The 8,508-nt window shown below is 32.4% G+C and overlaps 1 protein-coding gene across 1 annotated transcript in view; it reads right to left on the reverse strand.

The window, feature by feature from the left end:
- LOC129231752 (thymosin beta-like) overlaps positions 1–3,276 on the reverse strand; it is a 59,570-nt gene extending 56,294 nt beyond the window's left edge. Inside the window, exon 1 of the mRNA XM_054866114.1 lies at positions 3,099–3,276. The gene's annotated coding sequence lies outside the window, so the exon portion shown is untranslated. The remainder of the gene's footprint in view (positions 1–3,098) is intronic.
- Between the last annotated feature and the right edge of the window lie 5,232 nt (positions 3,277–8,508).

Below are 8,508 nucleotides of genomic sequence, written 5' to 3' on the forward strand. Positions count from 1 at the left end.
TTTCTGAAATACCTACATTTACACTAAAAAGAATGAAATAAAAAAATTTTGAAAAAAAAATAGAACCGACTTCAAAATTGCTCAAAAAAGTGAAAAATAATTTTATTCTTTAAACATCATCGATAATGCTTTTAAACATAATTTTTGAAGTTGGCGCAAAAACAAAACTTAAAATACAGTGTAACCATGCTTCGATCATAATTTTTTTCAGAAAAGCATCCAAAGTTACGAACGAAACATTTATATCGTTATTCAAATATGTTGTCAGCAATGCATAATGTATGTGATAGTGAAGAAACTGGGTCTGGTTAAATTTATAGTTGTAGTTGAGTTATGGCTGTGAATGATTTTATCTATCGTTTTTGCGCCAACTTCAAAAATTATGTTTAAAAGCATTATCGATGATGTTTAAAGAATAAAATTATTTTGCACTTTTTAGAGCAATTTTGAAGTCGGTTCTATTTTTTTTTCAAAATGTTTTTATTTTAGATTACATTTTCTAAGAAATGCTGTTTTGCCATTTCTCATTATGAAATGTGTATTTTTAGTTTAAAGGTAATATCTTTGTTTATTATTTTGTAAAAGTATTTTGTCGCTCTTATAATTTGCCCTTCAAATTTCATTTGCATTTTTTTATTAATGTTTTACCTTTTACTCTTATAGAATGAGTTAGGAAAATCAACGTTAAATACTAGTCAAAATATGAAAAATTTTCCAGAGGGGCGGCCCGTTATGTCTTTGCATGCGGCCCCTTAGGATCGACCCAGAGTGCAATTCATTTTGAAGGGAAAAGCATCAAAATACAAGAAAAAATGCATAATTACGTTGGTTTGAAGACCCAGGGGGGGGGGGGGGGGCAATTGACCGCCCGGATTGCCAAAATGACGGGCCTAGTCTGACCTTTGTCGTTAACCACACCTTAATCAACGGAATAATTAGTTTGCAAATAACTCCATTTAATCTTTAAATTTTAAGTTATTTATAATCTAATAAAGGCATTAACTAAATTTTATAACTCAAATCCGACGCCATTGTGCCAAAGAAAAAATGTAATGTGTAAATGGTGTAGGATATCAATTCTTACGTAACAAATGTGTGAGATACGTTTTCAAATGGGAATCATAAAACAGGGTTTAATCGAAAACTCAATATAATTTCGAATCCCAATGCATTTTCAGAGCCGATGGAAGGAAGTTCCGTAACTCCCGAGTTTCCGTTTCATTTTAGGATTAGCTACAGCTGTCGAATGTTGTTTACTTTGCTGAGCTCGCGATTGAGACGCAGACAAGCTCAGTGAATAATTGGCTTCCGCCAGGTGGAGGGAGAGACCATGGGTTTCCAGAAACGATTGCACAGGCATTTTCAAATTCTTCAAACAGCAACTACCTCCTAGAATTTTAGATAACAGCTTTGTCCCGAATTTCACAGCAAAGTTGTCAAAATAAAAATAATTAGCTCTTCTCCATTTTTTTTTTCTAAAAGCGTAATCGAAATTCATTTTTTAACTGTTTCTGAATCTTCGGAAAGAACTCGAACTTTTCAAACAACATATTGCACCTCGGCTACAGCAGTGACAGCTCAAGAAAAAAAAAAAAAAAACAGAGAAAATAACTATTTCATGCAACACTATATTTCACCGATACTTCTCTACAATATGCACAAGACATTGATGATTTTGTTTACTGGTGGATTTTTGCGGTTTAAATAATAGCGTATACTTCCAGTTCGACAATTTTTCTTCTAAATTATAAAATTTTAGTGTTTAACCGTTGATTATATCGTTATTACGCCACTGCACAACAGTTAAGTACGCTAACTTTGTGACTTTCATGGCAAGAAAGACCATTAAATTAAGATTTTAAGTGAATAATTAGTACGTTTTTTCAGTTTTTTGAGCAGAGATTGCCAGGTTGCAATGTATATATTCAAACGGGAACATTTTTGGCGGAAAAGAATAAACTCTGGTGTATGATCATGCATTTCATTACAACGATTTAAAATTCATTACGAAATAAATTCCGAAAAATTTCCAATTCAGTTAATGGCTGCAATTGTAATCTAATTTAAAACTCCTAAAATTAATCCAAAAAGAAACTGAATTTACGACGAGGATGAAAATACGAATTTTAGACATTACTAGCATGAAAAGTTTAAAAGACGATTTCTAAGTTGTAAACTTTTTTTTTTAAAGAAATAATCAAAACTGCTAGCATTGTTCATTATTGTCACTCCTTACTGAGCCTTAAATTTCAAAATATTTCCTGTAGTTATAAATTTACAATTTATATAGTATTCAACTAGTGAGCTTATGATAAAAAGAAAGCAATAGCATATTATTTAAGTGGTTTGAAGCGTTTCAATGACATTCGAATAAGCCATGAGATTAATGTCAATTGCGCAACGAAGCCGAAGCATAACTATTGGCAATACAAGATTTTCTTTAAAAATTGTGTAATGCAAAATCAGATATATTTTTTTCCCACTATCTTATTGCGATGTAAATTTGAAAATTACTTCCAATTGAGCTAAAAATTCCTTCTTTTTTTTATTTCAATATGGATCGATTAATATAACTTCGGAAGATTCGACAGTTTCATAAATTTTATGCACAAAACTGATTAACTTGCAAAATATTAGTAAAATAAATTCAGACTTATTAGGGAAGTTTTAGCAAGCCTTTGTATTAAAAGCGTCAGCACTTCTTATTTTCAATTATGAGTGTTTTGCTTAAATATATAACAACATTTCAGAATGATTGTACCGCTGTCATACAAGCCTGAAAAACTAGCATTCCATCACAATTTGGTTTTTCCTTTCAAAATTTCATATGTTGCATTCATTCAAATAAGAACGCGCCGGGCGTGGGGTATCGCTTATCATATCGAGAGAACTTTCAAACCCTTCATCCCAAAAGCTCTCGAGCGTCCGAATTCTCTCATAGCATCTTTGCGTATCATCCCAACTATTCCATTCCCGTTTCAGAATCCATTCCACCCACTTTTGTTTTTTTCCGAATGCGAACATTTTTCGAGACATTCCGTCAGAAAAAGACATCCGAGGGGAGATAAAAGAAAAACAGCACAAGGGCTCATACATACCAAAAAATTGAAGCAGAATCAAGTGACAGATGCTCCAGACGGAAGTCGAGTCTACGCCCTTGGAGTAGAAGAGAAAGAGGAAAGCTCAGTCACTACAGACAAAGGCAATCGATCGGAACTCGCAATGGCGTTCGCGCAACCCAGACGCTGTATACCTAAGTACCTAACAGAAGAGAGACCAGACTGAACGGTTTCTCCAATAACCAGAAGGTTGCTGTGCTGTGTCAGATTCTCGCCAAGAATACGCGCCAAAGTTTTTTTTTTTTCATGTGATTCATGCTTTAGTTCTCCTCGAGAAAAATGTACTTTTTAGAAGTTCATGTTTTCAACCAGAATTCAGTGATTCGAAAGCTTTGACAACCGATGTAAATTATTTTATTCTGGGGTGCCCACGAGGGGAGAGGGGTGATGGAGCAGATAGCGCCATTGAAAATTCGGGGGAGGGGGGTGCTGTCTCTCTTTTTGAGGGGTCCTCAGTGATAGTTTAGTGGGTGTGCCTCACTCTTGGGGAGATAGGAACCCCTGTTATGCTAGTAATCTATTTGAAACTATGTTCAATTACTTTTCATCCAGCAGGGAATCACCAAAGTTAGCATTTTTGTGAATAACGACTTTATTTTCAGAAAAGAAACAAAAAAGCGTCTTTCTGTTTAAAACCTAATAACCTTTTCGATCTTTTCAATAAGCGAACACTTAATAAAAAAATTGATTAGAAATTCATCTAAAACTCATTTGTAGTTTTGAATGTTCTGAAATATTGCTTTAATATTGAGTTTATAACTAAATACTACTCTTGATGTTGCATATTGTCAGGAGTGCCCAACCCACAAGAGAAATGGCACACCCTTTCCCAAATGCCACGAAGATCCCCCAGAAACGAAAGACTCCTTCCCAAAAAAATATAACCCCTAAGTACAACTCCTAAAAACTTCAAAGGCACAGTTTGCACCACACTCTCCCCCCCCCCCCCTCCCCACGCACACACACCCGATATTGTGATTTCACCGAATATCATTAATAAAACTAACTCTGTGATTCACGTCTTTGCTTTTAGAGGTGAAAAAACGTCTTCTAAGCTCATCATACTCGTTTCATCCCTTTCAATGAGCGAGAAATGTTAAACATTTAAATAGTCATTTCAAACACTTTTGTAGCTTAAAATAATCAAAAAAGTACTTTCCTATTAGTTTTATAGTTTAAAAAAAGCGTAGATCTTGATGTTACATACAATGAATTCTCCACGTGCCGTAATAAAATTATTTCTATGCTTTATGTATATGTTTTTACAGGAAAAAATGCGTTTTTCAAGTTAATCGGGTTTTTTTTATACTTCCAGTAAATAAATAATTTTCTTCAAACTCTTTTATTATTCAACATATTTTGAAAAAGCTTTAATATCAAATTTAGGAAAAAGTGGGAGTTGATGTTGTTCATAGTGAACCAACCCTGAGATTTACGCTTTAACTGTTATAGAAAAACGTATTTTTCTATTTCACGTGTTTTAAAAATTATCGTTTGTTTTAGTTTTTTGTTTGCTTTTAGTAAATCACTCGAGTATTTATCAAATACCAACGTTTTTATTAGTACACAAAATTTGGGGAATGTATCGAATTCTGAATTAAATCTGAATATTTCGTTAATATATATCTTGAAGAAAAATTAGGTAGAATGAATTTTCTAATTTACTGAACGTCAATTGTTCGTGACTTCCGGAAGCTTCTTGTTCTGAAATAACTAGTCGCCAAGACAGTTTTTTAGTCACCCGGGTTTTGTTGGACTTTGGTAATGACATTCAGCTTCTTCAAAGATTGTTTACCCTAAAATATGAGGCAGTGAGAAGCAAAGGGACGTAAATGTCAAAATTAAAAAATTGGAGATAACCGGTACAAATAGTAGGTGAACCCATCCTCTGTCTTACGGCAAGAGATAGTACTCGTAGCCCCGGTAGGTTCTGTTGTACATAATGATTGAGAAAAAAAAAATCAATGAAAGCCTAGCTAGGACGGTATCTTTAAACGCATTTTACTCAAAACTTGAAACTGTCCACTTATATCCTTTTGCTTCTCACTGCCATATGTCAAAGAAAAAACATTACATGAAAGACATTTAAAAGATATTTTCATTTAACGAATGTGTTCAAGCATGTGTTAAAATCGTCGCCAATTTCATTCTCTATTCGATCCTTATTCAACGACTTCATCGATTGAACGAATAAAAGTGTCGAAACAATGAATTTTTTAAATTAGCAGATTTCCTCTTTATTTGATGTAAAAGAATTCTTGACGGAAAAGAAGCGTGTCAATATTCAGTTTGTGAAATTTTCCCCGAGGCAAATGTCATCGAACAGAAGTTATTTTCTTGAGCTCTTTATTAGCCTTACTATTCGATAATCATCAATTACACGATAGAGAGTATCGGACGAATTGTATTTCTCAAAAAAGATGGCTGATTTCTGGATTTTGTAGAAAAAAATCTTTTCAAAATTTACATTATTTTTGAAGTAGAGCAATTTTCTGGAAAACGGAACTGTAGAAATTGTCAATGTGTTAATGTGAGTCCAATGAATTGATCCTCACATTCAGAAATGAATTACTCAATTTCGAGGATTCTTCAATCGCAAGACAGTTTCCGCCATTTACAACTGGTTCAGAAACTGATCCTCAAATCGCAGGAAAATTTCACCAATTTGACGAAAAGTTTACTCGTAGCATTGTTTTACGAAACCACAACGTCAAATGCAGCGAAAATTTAGTGAGATTTGAGCATGCATAATGGATTCAGCGATTCTTTTGAATAAACGAATAAAATCATCTCATACATTTTTCAAAATTGACAACCGAGCTGCCGAACTTGGTTAGAATGAATCTTTTAGAAAACAATGATGTTTTCAAGTCACTTCTTTGCGCCAAATTTCAAGGGACAAGCTACTGAGGTAAAACTGGCGACTGTTTAATAAGAAGTTGCTTAGCGCTTTAATCCAGAATAATGATAGGAAGTTAAGCTTATTTCACAATTTAATCAAGGAGTAAAATTTACAGAACAATTCAAAGCGAAAAGACGCGGAATTTTTCCTAAATGTTTACCAAAAATGTGGAACAAAAAACGAAAATGCAGGTTTAATTCCAGAAGCATTTTGTATTCTGAATTAAACTGCTGTTCCTATCCCGGAAGCATGATACAATAAACAAATACGGTGCAACTTGACTTGTTTGGCTGTGGACCAACAATTTGCCAGACTGCTGATAATGAATTTCCGCCGCCGCCAACAAACAAATGCGTTTTATACAAATACAACGCATAGGTATTTTTATATTGTATACTTGACAACAAACACTGTTTAAAATGCTCTGATTATACTATTTGTCAGTTTAACTGAGATAAATATGGTCGTCATTTATAATAGATGATTGTAAATTCCAATGTGAGTGTATCATTCAATACAAAGAGAAACAGTACAAGAAAGTTCGCTGTTTTCAAAAAAAAAAAAGTTACAACGTTTTGATTTTTTAAGAATAACTTTTTTTTTTTTGCTAATATTAATTTTTATATTTTCAGCTTGAATTTTTTTAAAAATATATAGAAAAAAATCATTTTTTTGAAGAAAATTACAAATGTTAGGCCTCCAGCTGGACATTTAAATATTTTAAAATTTGGATAAATATTTTTGTGGTACATGTGGGACTTTCGGGGTAACGTTTCATCAACATGAAATTTCGAACTTCTGAAAAAAAAATTGATTCGACCCAGTACACAGTGCTGTTTCACTTTTAATAGCAAATTGGCACGAGTTGTCGTTGTTCAAATTATATGAAACATTTTTTACGATTGTTTTGACCTAAAAGGAAAAATACAAGAGGGTGTGCGACTTGAAAAATCGATTTACGTTTTTTTTGGGGGGGGGAGGGGGGGACACCCTAATGTATACTATGCAATCTTTACATAAACTGTTAGGCTAAAAAAAACTTTGAGTGTTCTACATATAAACTAAAATTTACCTAAATAGCATCCGATTTTATTAAACTGAAAAATATGTGGTGTGTAGTTATAATTTAGTTTGGTTATTATAGAAAAATCAAAATAGTTTGAAAAAATTAAAAAATATATTTAAAAATAAAAAACATTTAAAAATAAAAAATAATTTTATGAACACAATTTTTAAATGTTTACAAACGAAAATACTTCCAGAGAGCAAAATAGAAGTGCATTTAAATTCAGTACTGAAGTGCAAAATAATAAAATAAAATTTAAGGTACAAAATTGTTCATTTTAGTTTCCAGTTGTAAAAGATTTATGATAACGTCAATCAACTTTAATTTAATCCTTGATTTGTTTCATATATTTATTTTAGAATAAGATATAAGTTTTATCGATAAATTAGTAGTTATCAGTGTCAGTTTCTGTTATGCTATCAATCTGAAAGAAATAATAACCGCAAAATTAGAAGATACAAGTGCTTACTCCTTTGCGGTTTACTTATATATGAATTCTATGGATAAGCATTTATAAGTAACAAATATAAATATGGACGGCTCGTCATTGTAATCGATAAAAAGAAACGGTCGGTTTTAAATATGTGTAAAAAAATGTGGTTTATTCAATGCTACCATAAGGAAAATGTTGGAATCAGACTTTTTTTTTTCAGCGGAAATCAAATAAGCGAGCTTGTACAATAAAGATAACGTACAATGGATGACAAAAATAATAAAAAATGAAAAATTTGCAGTTGCTGCCCTTTACCTGTACACTGCAGAAGAAACAAGCGTGTGTGTCACTGTGAATCACCGGTAAAAGTCGACATTCTCCAATTTCGGTCTTTTACGGTAACATATAAATAGAGTAGAGTAAGAAATAAACAACGTTAAATTTGCAGATTACTGCAGACACGTATTTCGGCGTTACAGGGAACGCCTTTTTCAGTGCAAAAAGTGATGAGCTTATGAATGACATCCATATATATTTTTTATCCAAATTTATATCCAAATTTTATATCCAAAATATATTTTTTAACTGAAGATTCAATACACATCTTTAAAATTGTTTTTCAACCCATTTCATTCATTTTATTTTCAAACAATTAGGGCAAAAAATGATTGTTTTCTGACTTTTTTCTAGTTTACTTAATGATGTGGGCGTGTTTTTTCCTCTCTTCAAGTGGAAAATCGAACTTGATTCACTACTGATTTACTAACTCCGAAATATTGTAGCAATTTCGGAGTTGGATTCCAACATATATATATATATATATATATATATATATTCACTATATAGACCAAAGTATCAAGACGCTTTCAAATAACATGACAGGTAAAACTAGTTAAAACTAGTAATTCTCATTTCTAGACCCGCTGGAGAGGAATAGGTAAGATCACAAAACTTTTAAAATTATATTTTTCCCGTGTCATCTTGAATC

This window comes from Uloborus diversus, chromosome 10 (assembly GCF_026930045.1).
Source record: "Uloborus diversus isolate 005 chromosome 10, Udiv.v.3.1, whole genome shotgun sequence".
NCBI classification, from domain to species: Eukaryota; Metazoa; Arthropoda; class Arachnida; order Araneae; family Uloboridae; genus Uloborus; species Uloborus diversus.